The 15,922-nt window shown below is 43.7% G+C and overlaps 1 non-coding gene across 1 annotated transcript; it reads right to left on the bottom strand.

The window, feature by feature from the left end:
• Positions 1-13,795: 13,795 nt before the first annotated feature.
• On the bottom strand, positions 13,796-13,900 carry LOC150065447 (small nucleolar RNA U13). The gene has a single exon (XR_016535058.1). It is a non-coding gene; the product is annotated as a small nucleolar RNA U13 (small nucleolar RNA).
• Between the last annotated feature and the right edge of the window lie 2,022 nt (positions 13,901-15,922).

Genomic DNA, 15,922 nt, shown 5'->3' with positions numbered 1-15,922 from the left:
GCTGCCCAGAATATTCTCTCCCTCCCCCCTTTTGATAGTAGAATAGAAGCCTTCTCTTTGCCCTGCTAGCTTGAACCAATAAGATTGCACGTTGCTGAGAATGTGCTCTGCCACAACCTCTATTCATAGTTTCCAATCGCTATTCATAGTCTGTCTCCTCTCTCTCTCTCTCTCTCTCTCTCTCTCTCTCTCTCTCTCTCTCTCTCTCTCTCTCTCTCTCTCTCTCTCTCTCTCTCTCTCTCTCTGCCTTTCTTTTCTGGCTGGCAGTCCTGGGCCTTGAACTCAGAGCCTGGGCACTGTCCCTGAGCTTCTTTCACTCAAGGCTAACACTCTACCACTTGAGCCACAGCCCCGCTTCTGGCTTTTTCTATGTATGTTGAAGAATTGAACTCAGGGCTTTAAGCATGCTAAGCAAGCACTCTAGCACTCAGCCACACTCCCAGTCTTAGTCATAGGATTTCTGTGTATCCATGTCTCAGTTCTTCTGCTGGATCAATGCTTCAGAGAACAGGAAGTATTTTTTTTTCTCAGTCCTACAGCTTGAACTCTGAGCCTGCGCTGTTCCTGAGCTTTTTTTGCTCAAGGTTAGTGCTCTACCACTTGAGTCACTTCTGGCTTTTTCTGAGTAGTTTATTGGAGATAAGAATCTCATGTACTTTCTTGCCCAGACTGACTTCAAACTATGATCCTCAGATCTCAGCCTCCTAAGTAGGTGTGAACCACCAGTGGCCAGTCATTTCATGGATATCTCCATCAAGCAAAGGAACTCGACTTAGTAGTAGATCAACAGCAGCCATCTGAACTCTTGATTCAGTTTGAAATAGGGCATGCCTTTACAGAGGGCATCCTGGCTGTCCTTCCTACCTCACCTGCCTGTCATGCTTTGAATGCCTGTCACTCACTCCTCCTCTTCCTGTGACCTGCAGAAGGCTACAGATGGACAACTTAGATGTTTCTCATTGTTCTTGGATTATTGAAGGATTTAGATACTTGTTGATGCTTGAGGGAAAAAAAAAGAACTAGATAAACTGGAATAGAAAGGAATGTGAGCTGGGCATGGGTGGTTTACACCTGTAATCCTAGCTACTCCAGAGGTTGAGATCTGAGGATCACGGTTCAAAGCCAGCCCAGGCATACAAGTCTGTGAAACTCTTATCTCCAATTAACCACCAGAAAACTGGAGGTGGCACCATGGCTCAAGTGGTAGAGAGCTAGCTCAGTGATAGCACACAAGCCCAGAGTTCAAACCCCATGCAAAAGAGAGAGAGAGAGGCAGAGAGAGAGAGAGAATAAAAGAAAAAAAAGGAACAAAGAAAGGGGCTTGAAAGGAAGAGACAGGGTCAGAAGCCTTGGATGGAGGGCAAATAAGGTCTCTGGTCCAGGTGAACTAAGGCTAGAGAGAATTTGTTGTTGTTGGTCATGGGGCTTGAACTCTGGGGTCTGGGCACTGTCCATGAGTTCTTCAGCTCAAAGATAGTGCTCTATCACTGAGTCAGAGTGCCACTTGCATTTTTTCTGGTGGTTAATTAGAAATAAGAGTCTCACAGACTTTTGTGTTGGGGCTGGCTTTGAACCATGATCATCGGATCTCCACCTCCTGAGTAGCTAGGATTACAGGCATGAGCCACCGGTGCCAGGCCTTGAATCTTTGTTTTCTCTTTTTCTTTTCTGTTTTCATTTTCTTCTTTTTTAAATTTTTACCAGTCCTGGACCTTGAACTCAGGGCCTGGGTACTGTCCTGGTGTTTTCTCAAGGCTAGCACTCTACCACTTGTGCCACAGCACCACTTCCAGCTTTTTTTCTATGTATGCAGTACTGAGGAATTGGACCTAGGTATTGGTGCATGCTAGGCAAGCACTCTACCACTAGGCCAATTTCCTTGATGTTTTCTCTTTTTCTTGAGAGAAACTTTTATAATGAGAAGAGAGTAGCAGGTGTTGGGAAGGGATATACACATGTTTAATATCTGCACAACTCTTCAGCTTTGGGTGAGTATCTGACCACATGACTCTCATCTACACATTAGGAAAAAAAATCCTTTGAACCATAGCAAAGATATGGAACCAACCCAGATGTCCCTCAGTTGATGAGTGGATCAACAAGATGTGGTATTTATACACAATGGAATTCTATGCTGCTGTCAGAAAGAACGACATCCCCCCATTTGTAAGGAAATGGAAAGACTTAGAAAAAAATCATAGTAAGTGAAGTAAGCCAGACTCAAAGGAACATAGGCTCAATGGTTTCTCTCATTTGTCATAATCAATAAAAACCTTGGGCTCTCCCAGCAGAGATTTACAATAGTGCAAAACCTAGATACATAAGGCCATATAGTATATAGTATGAAGCTAATTGAAAGGACCTCTAGGATATAGAAACAAAAGCCATATAATGAGTGATATTTAAAAATCCTTTGAAATGCTCTGAGTGTTAGTAATAAGGACTCAGGTACAGAGCAGGATGTAACAAGTGATGTTACCTATCATGTTACCTATTTATTACAGGTGTGGAGAGAGGAGATGAAGAAGAATGCCAATGTTTCTCTCTCTCTCTCTCTCTCTCTCTCTCTCTCTCTCTCTCTCTCTCTCTCTCTCTCTCTCAGAATCTCTCTGTGTTTTCATCTAGGAGCAGCAAGTCACCTTGCCCTCCTTTTGTTTTTGGTCAGTCATAGGGCTTGAACTTGAGGACTAGTTTCTGTCCCTGAGCTCTTCTGCTCAAGTCTAATGTTCTATAATTTTGAGCAAAAGCACCACTTCTAGTTTCCTGGTAGCTAATTGGAGATAAGAGTCTCTTGTACTTTCGTGCCCAAGCTGCTTTTGGATTATGATCCTCAGACCTCAGCCAGGATTATAGGTATGAGCTACCAGTACCTGGCTTGGCCAGGTACTGAAGTGTAAGTAGTGATCTGCTTTGTGTATAGGAGTCACCTGGGGCTCTGTAACCCCGCAGACTCTCATTCAGTGGATGAGGGGAGGCCTGAGGCTATGGACGACATTATGCTATTGGTCCGCAGGCCTGATGCTGATGACCCAGGGAACATGCTGGAGCAGCTCGGCCATTATTCACATGGGCTACTGACATAAAGAAGGAAAAGTAGGACTTCTGACTTGGCTGGCCTGCTTTTCTCAGATGTCAAAACCTCTCACTCTCAGGAAGAATGAGGTCAGCTAAGGAAGGTTAAAGTCCATCAGGAAAGCAGTAGCACGTGGACTGTCAGAGCCGAAGTCTCAGAAAATTTTATGTGAAGAAGAGAGGTGTGTACTCTGAGACTTATCTGCAGACTTCAGTCAGACACAAGAGGCACATTTAAATCCTTTTGGGGGCGTGTTAATCTCTTTGGACTTTGGTGGAAATGCTAGAATAGACAAAAGGATTGAGAGGCAAGACAGCATGTGAGCCTTTTGAAATCCGCTGTTCACATTGACATCAGCAGCAAAATGAAGATAACACGTAAATATAGACAATTATAAACTATAAAATGTAGGTGCTAGGTATGTGAGTGTTCATTGAACACTTCTGTCACTGCAGGGGAAAAGCCTCATCCCACAAAATGCTTCATTAAACTCTCAGAAGCAACTCTGTCAGCCTGTAATAGCAGAAACACAGTTCCTCACTTCATAATGATCCATCTCCCTTTGTTTTACTGAGGAAAATGCTAATTAACTGATCCAGTTTTTTGTTTGTTTCTTTTCTTTTCAGTCTGTTGTGGGGCTAGAACTCAGGGCCTGAGTGCTGTAATTGAGCTCTTTTGCTTCAAAGCTAGCACTCTACTACTTTGAGCCACAGTACCATTTCTAGTGTTTTAGTAGTCAATGGGAGATAAGATTCTCACGGGTTTGGCTTTGAACTGCAATCCTCAGATCTCAGCCTCCTGAATATCTAGGATTACAGGTATGAGCCACAGGTGCCTGGCTAATCCAGATTTACTAGCTTTTGGTTAACTTAAAAACCATTAATTTGGGGGGGTCATGCAGTTGGACAATGAATTCTTAGTTTTCCACTAGCTCTGTGGCAGAAAAGCTGTGTATGTTATACAATCATGGCTGACATTATTTTTCAAAGACTTAAAGACCATCTTTGCTGCTAACAGACTCTTCACATGAGCCTGAAGTTGACCAGTGGGTGATTGGAACATAATGACATATCTCAGCATCCCTTTCTTCATATTGTCTCCATCTTCTTTGTTGCATTAACTTTCGGGTTCAATTCTACTCTGTTCTGCCTATAAACACATTGATGGTTGAGAAATGTTTTATTTCAAACTATAGCATAAAGTTAACTTGGTATAGACTTTTCTAATATCCTCCTGTTACCGTTCAAGGCTAAAGGCATCTATAAATTGCCATAATCCCAAATATCAGGCCATGTAAGGAAGGTAAAAGCGAGGCTCGCAAGTTCCTGGAAAATCAACTTTTTCCTAGAAGTCATAAATATTCTATTGCTTATTAGTCTAGCTTTATCCCTCCATATTTCAATACTGTATATGTTACATTTCAACTGGCACATGTTTCTGTACATGTCTAGAATTATAGACATGTACTACCATGCCTGTCTCCATCCTTTTAGATGAGGCTGTATTGCTCAGGCTTGTCTCAATTCCCTGAACTATGTGTTTCTTCCACTTTAGCTTCCTAAATAGGTGGCACTACAGACATAGGTTCTACACTGTGCCAGAAATTATTATCATTGCTGTTGATGATGCTGTTTTTGTTTTGGTTAACTTTGGTCTTGTTAACTTTCTGCATGGTCTGGCTTTTAAACATGATCCCACTATCTCTACCTCCTAAGTAGATGGATTATAGGCATAAGCCATGGTGTCTAGAAGATATATTCATATACACATACATATGTATATATGTATGTATATGAAAACATATATAAGAAATAACAGCACTAATGGCCTCCAAGGAATAAATAAAGCTACAAGGGCAAAAATGATGGAAGAAATAATTTTCACTGTGGTCTGTCCTTCCTTCTTTCCTTCCTTCATTCCTTCCTTTCATTTTGAGGTGCTGGGTTTTGGACCTGAGGCCACATGTGCGTGAAACACATACTCTTCCACTGAGCCACATTCTCAACTCAATACCCCTCTTTTGTGTCTTGAATGTCAGTTCATAAATATATATTACCTATTCAAAAGTAAATTTAAAAAAAGAGCTGTCAAAGTCTAATAGTCTGCCTGCCTCTCAAGTCATGTAATAGTTAAGTTGCAGAATTTGCTGTACTTGGCTCTTAGTGGCCAAAGAAGTCAACGCCCTGCTCCGTGAAGCGGATCATTGTGCAGTGGGTCCTCCTTAGCCTCATCTGGCTTGGCTGGGTCTATCTGAGGACATTTAGTGCTAGGAGCCAAAGAACCACATTTTTCCATTCTTGCTTTCCAGATAGGTCTGAGCTCAAGATATGATTAGGCTGGGTAGCTCAGAAGAATGAGGGGTTCAGGGACAGACTGGAGATCTACAAATTTGCTACAAATTTGCATTAAAGGAGTGAGATAGTAAGGGATGAATTCCACTTTGGGACTGAGGCATAGCCTGTGTAAATAACACAGGTTCTGTACTTAACAGTTTTCCCAAGTGTTCATAAACATCACCTTCTCTGAGCCATATAACTTCCCTGGGAAGCTAAGTGGACATGGATTTTATCCTGTTTTACTGAAGAGGAAACTTAAGTGTGGTGATCATCAGATATGCCTCTTAAATTTTTTTTTGCCTGTCCTGGGTTTGAGCTCAGGGTTTGAGCACTGTCCTTGGACTTTCTCAAGGCTAGCACTCTACCACTTGAGCCTCAGCACCACTTCCAGCTTTTTGCTATGTATGTGGGGTACCGAGGAATCGAACCTGGGTCTTTGTGCATGCTAGGCAAGCACTCTACCACTAGGCCAAAACTCCCGGCATCTCTTAAATATTTTTCCAATCGTAGAGAGCAAATTCTTCAATCCATCAGTGTTTCTGGACTGCAGCTATGCTCCCTGGATCTGCTCCTACCCATGGACAGATCTGTAGCCACTGTCTGGGATATTAAAGCAGCCTGTCTTTGGAGTTAAAATACCTATGGCTCAATTGTTTCCCAAGAGCCTTGCTAGACTTTCTCTGGGCTACACTGTAATGCAACATGCTTCCCTCCATCCACCCTCCCTCCTTTCCCCCTCTTACTCAGTGAAAGATCTGAGACAGAGTCTGACAGCTCTACCAGGCTTTTCTGTTTCTGTTTTCTCCCATTTTCTCCAAGAGACATTTAGTGTGTGTGTGTGTGTGTGTGTGTGTGTGTGTGTGTGTGTGTGTGTGTGTAACAGAGCTAGTAACAGGGCATGGGTGTTGTTCGTTGTCTTTTTCACTCAAGGCTAGTGCTCTACCATTTGAGCCACAGCTCTACTCTGGCTTTTTTGGTGGTTAATTGGCAATAAGTCTCACAAAGTTTCCTATCCAGGCTAGTTTTGGACCTCAATTCTCAGACCTCAGGCATGAGCCACCAGCACGCACCTTTCATCTATATTTTTCATTTTCCTCATCAATGTACTGAGGTTCTGCAATTTTGGGACCCACCTAGGGGTTCTAGGTATTTACCTGGGTCAGAAGAATGTCGGTTTTCTAGTAATTCTGCAGTTTGATAGGGAACTTACAAATGCTGGTCAAAGGAAGGGCCAACTTTGCTGAAGTAGTGTCATCAGGGAAATGGGGACATTAAAAGTTGTAGGCAGGAAAATATAAAAGGATTGAGAAGATGCAAATAAACCTGCAGCTTCTTACTTCTAGGCTCTTCTTAGAACTGACTGGCAGCAACATGGATGACAATGGCCACTGAATAAATTCCCAGAATCTGGTTGGTGGTTCAAACTAAATGAACAGAGTGTCTTGTCAGAATGATTAGGGTTGGCTGGGATAGGAAGCAGGAACTGCTTCGGGGCCAATATGCCAGTAGTAGGTAACTCAGACCTGGTGCACACAGAAAGGGCTGCAGAGTAAGGATGGTAGATAGGGTTTTAAAGCAACTGGATAAACTGAATTGTGTGAAACCAGCCCTGCAGGTACTAAACAGTTATTGAACTGCCTACCTTCTGCTTATTTACTCCAGAGAGACAGTAAAGGTGGCTGAAGACAAAGGAGAGTGCAGAGGATCAAAAAGTGAGAGTACTTGACCTGAAGAATGTCTTCAAGTCATGGTGTTTATAGTAGACTGGTGATTAGCTGCTTATATTTAGTCTGTGAAGTGAGAAATCTGTACTGCACACATACACACACACACACACACACACACACCTTTTTCAGTTCCAGCTTTTTTTTTTTTTTTGCCAGTCCTGGGCTTGAGCTCAGGGCCTGAGCACTGTCCTTGGACTTTCTCAAGGCTAGAGCTCTACCACTTGAGCCTCAGCACCACTTCTGGCTTTTTTTTCCTATGTATGTGGTACCGAGGAATTGAACCCGGGTCTTCATGCATGCTAGGCAAGCACTCTACCACTAGACCAAACTCCCGGCCCCCAGTTCCAGCTTTTTTGCTAGCTAATTAGAAGTTGGAGGCTTGGAATGTGGCTTAGTGGTAGAATGCATGCCTAGTGTGCATGAAGACCTGGCTCGATTCCTCAGTACTACATAAAACAGCAAAGAAGTGGCACTGAGGTGGGGAGTTTGGACTAGTGGTAGAGTGATTGCCTAGCATGGGCAAAGGCCTGGGTTCGATTCCTCGGTACCAATACATACAAAAAAGCCGGGGGCCAGGAGTTTGGCCTAGTGGTAGAGTGCCTGCCTACCATGCAGGAAGACCTGGGTTTGATTCCTCGGTACCACATACATAGGAAAAAAAAAGCCAGAAGTGGTGCTGAGGCTCAAGTGGTAGAGCTCTAGCCTTGAGAAAGTCCAAGGACAGTGCTCAGGCCCTGAGCTCAAGCCCAGGACTGGCAAAAAAAATTCATATTCCATCTCAATCAATGCCTAGGCATGAGATGAGCTTCTGTTGTCTCCAGGAAAGCACAATAGGAGAGTGGCAGCCCAGGTATAAAGCAGAACCTACTTCAAACACAATACAAACAAGGCAGAAAGAAGCTGGATACCCTCACATCTTACTGTCGAGCCCAAGCCGACCTCTGGGTCTGGGTGTTGTCCCTTAGCTCTTTTGCTCAAGAATGGTGCTCTACCACTTGATCCACACCTCCACTTTTGGCTTTTTGGTGGTTAACTGAAGGTAAGAGTCTCACAGACTTTCCTGCCTGGGCTGGTTTCAAACTGTAATCCTCAGATCTCAGCCATGTGAGTAGCCTTCTAGGCATAGGCCTCCAGTGCCCAGCCAAGCCCTGTATGTCAGTCAAAGACTCCCACAGGGTTAGCAAAGAATTCTCAGTAAAGAAAGAGTTCTGTATTTATTTCTTCTTCTTCCTTAGGTATTTCTGCTCCTCTTTTATTAGTGCCAGCAGTGTTCTACAGGGATGCATGCCAGCCTGCCTGAGCAGTTGCATCATCCTTTCATCAGAAGCAACATCCCACCTTCAGCAGCCAAGCCCTTGGCAGTTGTAAAGGACCTAGAACTTAGGGCTGGGAGTGTGGCATAATGGTACAGTGCTTGCCTAGCATGCATGAAGCCCTGGATTCGATTCCTCAGTACCACATAGACAGAAAAAGCTGGAAGTGGCACTGTTGTTTAAGCAGCTGAGTGCTATCCTTGAGCAAAAGAAGCTCAAAGAGAGTGCCCAGGCCCTGAGTTCAAGCCATAGGGGAAAAAGAAAAAGACCTAGAACTGGCTCACAAATTGTTAGGTGATGTTGCCAGGGTTGGCCATATGACCACATCACTGGACTGATCATAAAAAGCTATCTTGAATTTGTTGCCCTGTACAAGGGCCTCCTCCACGACCTCCTGGTGGAAGAGGCCTTGCTATGCTTGAGCTGTGCAGCATCTTTTTGTTTGCTTTTTTCTTTTGAGACAGGGTCTTGCTGTATAGCCCAGGTTGGCCCTGGCCTCTGCAGTTTTCTTCTTCCGCCTCTCAAACGCTGAGATTTCTCCTTGTACATTCTTGTATCTGTGGCTGGGTGGCATCTTATAGGCACTGTGCTGTGCTGTTGGATAGTCTGACTCAGTGGAGCTCTCTGTATTGCCTGTAGCCATAGTTTTTAAAATTTTAATTAATTTTTGATGCCAGTACTGGGCCTTGAACTCAGGACCTTGGGTTTTCTCTTGGCTTTCTTTGCTCAAGTCTGGGACTCTAGAGACTTTTTTTTTTTTTGCCTGATCTTAGTCTCCTGAGTAGCAGGACTATTGTACTGGCATGAGCTACCAGAGTCTGCCTTAGAATCTGCGTTCTTTTTTTTTTTTTTTTTTTTGTCAGTCATGGGCCCTGAACTCTGGGCCTGGGCGCTGTCCCTGAGCTCTTCAGGTCAAGACTACCACCCTACCTCTTGAGCCACAGCGCCACTTCAGCTTTTCTGGTAGTTAATTGGAGATAAGAGTCACACAGACTTTAGTGCCCGGGCTGGCTTTGAACAGAGATCCTCAGCCTTCTGAGTAGCTAGAATTACAGGCATGAGCCACTGTGACCGGCTTATTTAGGAGATCTTAAACCTGCAAGTAGCTTGCGAAGGATAGCAAAAAACAGCTAGACTACATAAGTAGATTTGAAATTAATGAGTTCTATCTTTTGGATTCTTTTGTTTGAGTTATCAATTTCAGACAGAGAAGGCAAGGGTCTGTGAGAGGCTGAAAGACATAGAGCTCAGATGAGGAGAAGGAGGCTGTTCTATTTGGCAATGAAGATGTGATGAAGTTCATGGGAAAGAAATGTCTTGAAATGTCTTTTTCTCTGCATGACATTTGGAGGGGGGAAAAGAAAGAAGATAACGGACTAATTTCAGGAATGATTATGAGTACAGTAATTGAGTCACTTAAGAAACTAATTCTCCTGGTGACCAGTTTGCATGGAATTTGAACTAGTCAAAACAGAAATTGGGGTTCAGGCTGTAGCTCAGCTTGACAATAAACCCCAGAAATCATCTGCCTCATGATTTGTCACTTGTTAATTTATTATTTTGGTTCCTGGACCATGAGAAAGGCACTTTTATCTACTTTCATGCTCAAGTAGACAGAAGGACTATTTGCTCTGTGAACATAGGACTATTTGCCCTGTGTTTGGCTACAGCTGTCTTGTGACAGAAGTGACCTATCTAGTTTGCAATAATCCAGAGGAAAGAGCACTGCACAGCCACATACGGTAATGTATTGTTTTGATTAAGAGAACATAGCTGAAGGGAACCCTAGATTAGCCTCTGAAGGAATTTCACCTGTGTAGATTCAGAGGCACCAGTTTGAAGGTTATCTCTGTCATCTAGTAGTTTACAGTTTTAGGATTAGGGAGCCCTCCCAGACATGAAGAGCAGAGTGAGGAGCTGTCAGAGAGGCAGGCACTCCACACAACCAATGAGGGAGGAATGAGAAGAAAAGATCAGAATAGGGCAATCCAGACGAATGGAGGGAGAGGAAAGGCTAGGGGGAAAGGAAGACAGTTGTTCTACCTCCAGAAGAAGAAACTTCCACTGCCAGTTTTTCCCCCTTGTTTTCTCAATATTTGTATCAGTAACTTGCACAAGAAGGCTGTAGTTTAAAGAATGGTAACTGGATAGTATACTAGATGCCATTTTTCTTAGTCTTAAGTGACTATACACTTTAGAATATGTTGGCCAGGAGTTTGGCCTAGTGGTAGAGTGCTTGCCTAGCATGCACAAAGACCTGGGTTTGATTCCTCTGTACCACATACATAGAAATAAGTCAGCAGGGGTGCTGTGGTTCAAGTAGTAGAGCTCTATCCTTGAGAAAACGCAAGGACAATGCTCAGGTCCTGAGCCCAAGCCCAGGATTGGCAAAAAATTGTATGAAGTAAATAGCAGTATTATTTGTAGCCTGTTCAGGGGCTCTTGTTTGGCTTTTCTGTTATAGCTGGCATTATATCACTTGAGCCCCAGCTCTGCTTCTGTTTGCTTGTTAACAGGAGACAAGAATCTCTTGGTTTTGTCTGTGCAAGCTGGCTTCAAATCATGATTCTTAGATTTCAATATCCTAAGTAGCTAGGATCACAGGGCAGCATAACACAGGCAAAACTTACCAAGTATACATAAGAAGAGCACATATATGTGACAAATGCCCTGAATAAGAAACAATTACTAGCACCTCGAAGGCCCTCCTTTCCTGGCCCCATCTAGTTATCCTTTATTTCAACCCAGAGTTTAGCATGTTTGGTTTTGTACAGTGTACTTACACATAGCCTTTGAAATTTACATTGTGTGTCTACAGTTAGTTTCAGGTCTACTTATTCTCTTGTCATTGTATAACATCTTAAATATTTGAGTTGGAAACAATTTTTCAAGTCCACAGAAAAGTTGCAAGACTAATAACAGTGAACAACCTTAGAACCTTGACCTAGAACATGAAAAAATATTATCTCCATTTTACAGATCAGGAAACTAAAACAGAGAAATTAGGTAATTAGCATAGGTAATCCTTCAGGGAAATAGTCTCACCTAGATTGCTTCTTAGTCACAAGGCTATGGGCAGGTTAGGTAATGTCTCTGCCACGGCTGTGTATGTGTGTATGTGTGTGTGTGTGTGTGTGTGGTGTGGTATAGGTGTATGTGTGGGTATGCAAACACCCATCCTGGAGCTCAAACTCCGGATCCAAGCACTATTACTGAGGGTTTTTTTTTTTTTTCTCATAGCTAGTGTTCTACCACTTAAACCACAGCTCCACTCTGGCCTTTGTTAGTTAATTAGGGATAAGGGTTTTATAGGCTTCCCTGCCAGAGCTGGCTTTTAACTGCCATCCTCAAATCTCAGCATTCTGAGTAGCTAGAATTACAGATCTGGCCTGAGCTACAGGCACCTGCCTTGCCACTGCTTTTATTTGTTTGTAGCTAAGGTGTTAGTAATTCCCAGGTGCCAGAGGCTCATGTCTATAATCCCAGATACTCAGGAGGCTGAGATTTGAGGTTGGCAGTTAATCCCAGCTACACAGGAGGCTGAGATCTGAGGGTCAAGGTTCAAAACCAGCATAGAAGGACAAAAACTCTTATTTCTTGTTAACAAGCAGGAAAAGGCCAAGTGGTAGAGCACCCCTGTTGAGCAAGAAAGCTAAGTGAGAGTGTCAGGTCCTGAGTTCAAGCCTTAGTGTGGCATACATAAACACAAATTGCTTAATGAAAAAAGTACTGGTGCTTCAAAGGAGTATGAGTAAACATGCAAGTTTCAGGACTGTAAACTTATAGACTCTGATTTAGTAGGTCAGGGTTAAGAGGCAGAAAGTTTTACAAGCACCACAGATAATTCTGATGCCCTACTAGTTCTCAAACCATACCATGAGAAACAACTTGTGTAAAGAAATGTATCTTACTGGGCACTGGTGGCTCATGCCTGCAATCCTAGCTAGTCAGGAGGCTGAGATTTGAGGATCTCTGTTCACAGCCACCCTGCCAGGAAAGCCTATGAAACCCTAATCTCCAGTTAACCATCAGAAAACCAGAAGTAGAGCTGTGACTCAAAGCAGTAGAGGGATAGCTTTGAAGAAAAGAGCTCAGTGACAGTACCCAGGCCCCAAATTCAAGCACCATGACCAACAACAGAAAAAAATTTTGGATGTGGATGACATCTAAGAAATAGTAGGATGGTTAGGTAAAAACTGAAAATTCAGTACCTATTTACCGAACATTTACTTAGTATAGATACTAATATGTGCACAAAAAGTTACATTAGGGGCAGGGAGTTTGGCCTAGTGGTAGAGTGCTTGCCTAGCATGCAGGAAAATCCGGGTTCCGTTCCTCAGTACCACATACATAGGAAAAGCTGAAAGTGGAGCTGTGTCTCAAGTGGTAGAGCTCTAGCCTTGAGAAAATCCAAGGACAGTGTTCAGGCCCTGAGTTCAAACCCCAGGACTGGCAAAACCAAAAAATGTTATAATGAGCTGGGCATGGCAGATGACTCCCACAATCCCAGCTACTGGGGAGGTAGAGATCAGGAGCATGGAAGTTTGAGGACAGCCTGGACAAAAAGTTCATCTCAGGCCAGGAGTTTGGTCTTGTGGGAAAGTGCTTGCGTAGCATGCACAAATACATGGGTTTGATTCCTCAGACGCATATACATAGAAAAAAAACCGGGAGTGGTGGTGTGGCTCAAGTGGTAGAGCTCTAGCCTTGAGAAAGCCCAAGGACAGTGCTCAGGCCGTGAGTTCAAGCCCAGGACTGGCAAAAAAAAAAAAAAAAAGTTCATCTCAACAAATAAAATGGACATGGTAGTACATGCCTGTGATCCCAGGTACCAAAAACAAAAGTCTAGTCCGGTGCAGTGGCTCACGCTTGTAATCCTAGCTACGCAGGAGGCTGATATCTGAGGATCATGATTCAAAGTCAGCTCAGACAGTGAAAAGTCCGTGAGACTCTTACTCTAATTAACCACTAGAAAACCGGAAGTGCTGCTGTGGCTCAAGGGGTAGGGTGGTAGCCTTGAACTGAAGAGCTCAGGACAATGCTCAGGCCCAGAGTCCAAGCCCCATGACCAACCAAAAAAAAAAAAAAAAAAAGGGAGTGTCTCATGGACTTTAGTGTCCTACCTGGCTTTGAACTGTGCTCCTCAGATCTCAGCCTCCTGAGTAGCTAGGATTACAGGCTTGAGCCACCTCACCATGCTCCAACTCCCAAGTTTTGAGGGTTTGGTTTGTCAATGTTAGTAGGGCTTGAATTCATGGCCTGGGCACCATCCCTTAGCTTTTCCTGCTCAAGGCTGGTACTGGACCACTTGAGCCAAACCTCTACTTCTGCTTTTTTATTTCTTCATGTCAGATTAGTAATGTGCCCACACAGTAACAAGGCTTAGAGGCAGGCACATGTCACACAAGCACGTAAGAACCCAATCATCACACTTATGAACCAGAAAACGATCTCTATTTCTGCTTTTTGCTAGTTAATTGGAGATAAGAGTCTCACAGACTTTTCTGGCTTTGAACTAGGATCCTCAGATCTCAGCCTTCCGAGTAGCTAGGATTATAGACTTGAGCTACAAGCTCCGGGCATTTCTTGGGTTTTAAATGATGAATTCCCAGTGAACAAGGTGGAGAAAATAGCACTGAACAGTATTGCATGGGAATTCTATACCAGGAGTCATAAGTAAATGTGTGGCTGGCGTTTAAAATTGAAGACAGGTACACACGAGAAAAGACATGCTGAGAGATGTAGAATCCCAAATCTTGGGAGGTCCGGGAGACCTCAGTTCCCAGAGCCAAGGAATCCTGGAGGTAGCAAGCAAAACTCTGAAACCTTCTAGGAAAGTGTACCCACTCCATGGTGATGACCTATAACTCCCCTAACTCCCCAGACAGACTCACTCTATTTTGGGAGGTGGGGAGTATCGGTCATGGGGCTTGAACTCAGCCTGGGTGCTGTCCCTGAGCTCTTCAGCTCAAGGCTAACGCTCTACCACAGTGCCACTTCCAGTTTTCTGGACTTTTGTGCCTGGGCTGACTATGAACCTTGATCCTACATCTCAGCCTCCTGAGCAGCTAGGATTACAGGTGTGAGCCACGGGTGCTGGCTCTCACTCTATATTAATGGAATCTCACACAGACCACGTTGGGGGCTGTTCTCACTGGTGAAATACAGCTAGTATCGGAGGCACAGGAATTTGGCTTTCTACATTTTTTGTAGGTTTGTAGTTGAGCACTAGATTTGTCTCGGTAGGGGCTGGCTGGCTCCTACACGGGCAGATAAAAGCAGAAGCTCTTGTAGCTTTAAAGAGGGGAAGTGACTCACAAGTTTGAAACGTAAATAGAAGAGAGGCATTTTGTAGGCAAAAGGGCAAAAGTCTTCTGATGCAAAGTAAGAGGAGGATTAGTAATAAGAAGAGGATTAGTAACACAACAGGCAGACTAAAAAATTTGGCTGGAGTACCAATAAATCTATACCACAAAAAAAGTAATAATTCAGCCTATCTTTCTTCCTTCTAGTAGTGCTCCATGTTTCGCTGTTTCTCTTCTCTTTTTCCTCCTCCTCTTCTTCTTCTTCCTCCTCCTCCTTTTCTTCTTCTTCTTCTTCTTCTTCTTCTTCTTCTTCTTCTTCTTCTTCTTCTTCTTCTTCTTCTTCTTCTTTCCTCCCCTCCTCCTTCTCCTCCTCCTCCTCCTCCTCCTCCTTCTCCTCCTCCTCCTCCCCCCCCCTCCTCCTCCTCCTCCTCCTCCTCCTCCTCCTCCTCCTCCTCCTCCTCCTCCTCCTCCTCCTCCTCCTCCTTCTTCTTCTTCTTCTTCTTCTTCTTCTTCTTCTTCTTCTGCTTGAACTCTGGGCCTGGGTGCTGTCCCTGAGCTCAAGACTAGTGCTCTACCACTTTGAGCCACAGCCTCACTTATTTTTCTTATGGCTTTGAACAGTGATCCTCAGATCTCAGCTTTCTGAGTAGGTAAGATGATAGGCATGAGGTCCTAGTGCCTGGCTTGTTTGTCTTTTCTTTTAAGACAGTTTTACTAACCTGGCATTGAACTCAGAACCTTGCTGACACAGTTTTTGTGAGGGTTGGAATTACAGGTGTGGATTGGTTAATTGGATTGCTTTAAACACTGGCTATTTCAACTCAGGAAAAACAAAATAGAACTTCTTTGGACCACTTATTTGATGGCTTAAATGTTGTTTTTCATTTTCAATTTCTAGGGGAGGAGGGGAAGAAATTGGGGAATTATTCTTGAGATCTTACATTAATTCACCTTTTCCCCCTTCCCTTTACCTCTCCATCCACCTCCCTTGCTGCTGGATGTGGGCCAAGAAACAGTGTTAAAAGATCAGGCAGTTGTGAATTGGACCTCTGAATATAATAAACAGTATCTAAGTGGATGCAATATTGGTTGAGTAATAGAAATGAATGCCTTTGAGGGCTTCCCACAGTTCAAACTCCATAGCTTGAAAAACAGCTTGGCACCTTGG

Source organism: Megascapheus bottae, chromosome 3 (genome assembly GCF_031878675.1).
Source record: "Megascapheus bottae isolate mThoBot1 chromosome 3, mThoBot2.hap1, whole genome shotgun sequence".
Lineage (NCBI taxonomy): Eukaryota > Metazoa > Chordata > Mammalia > Rodentia > Geomyidae > Megascapheus > Megascapheus bottae.
The sequence above is the reverse complement of the archived record's forward strand: the minus strand, read 5'-3'. Positions and strand labels throughout refer to the sequence as shown.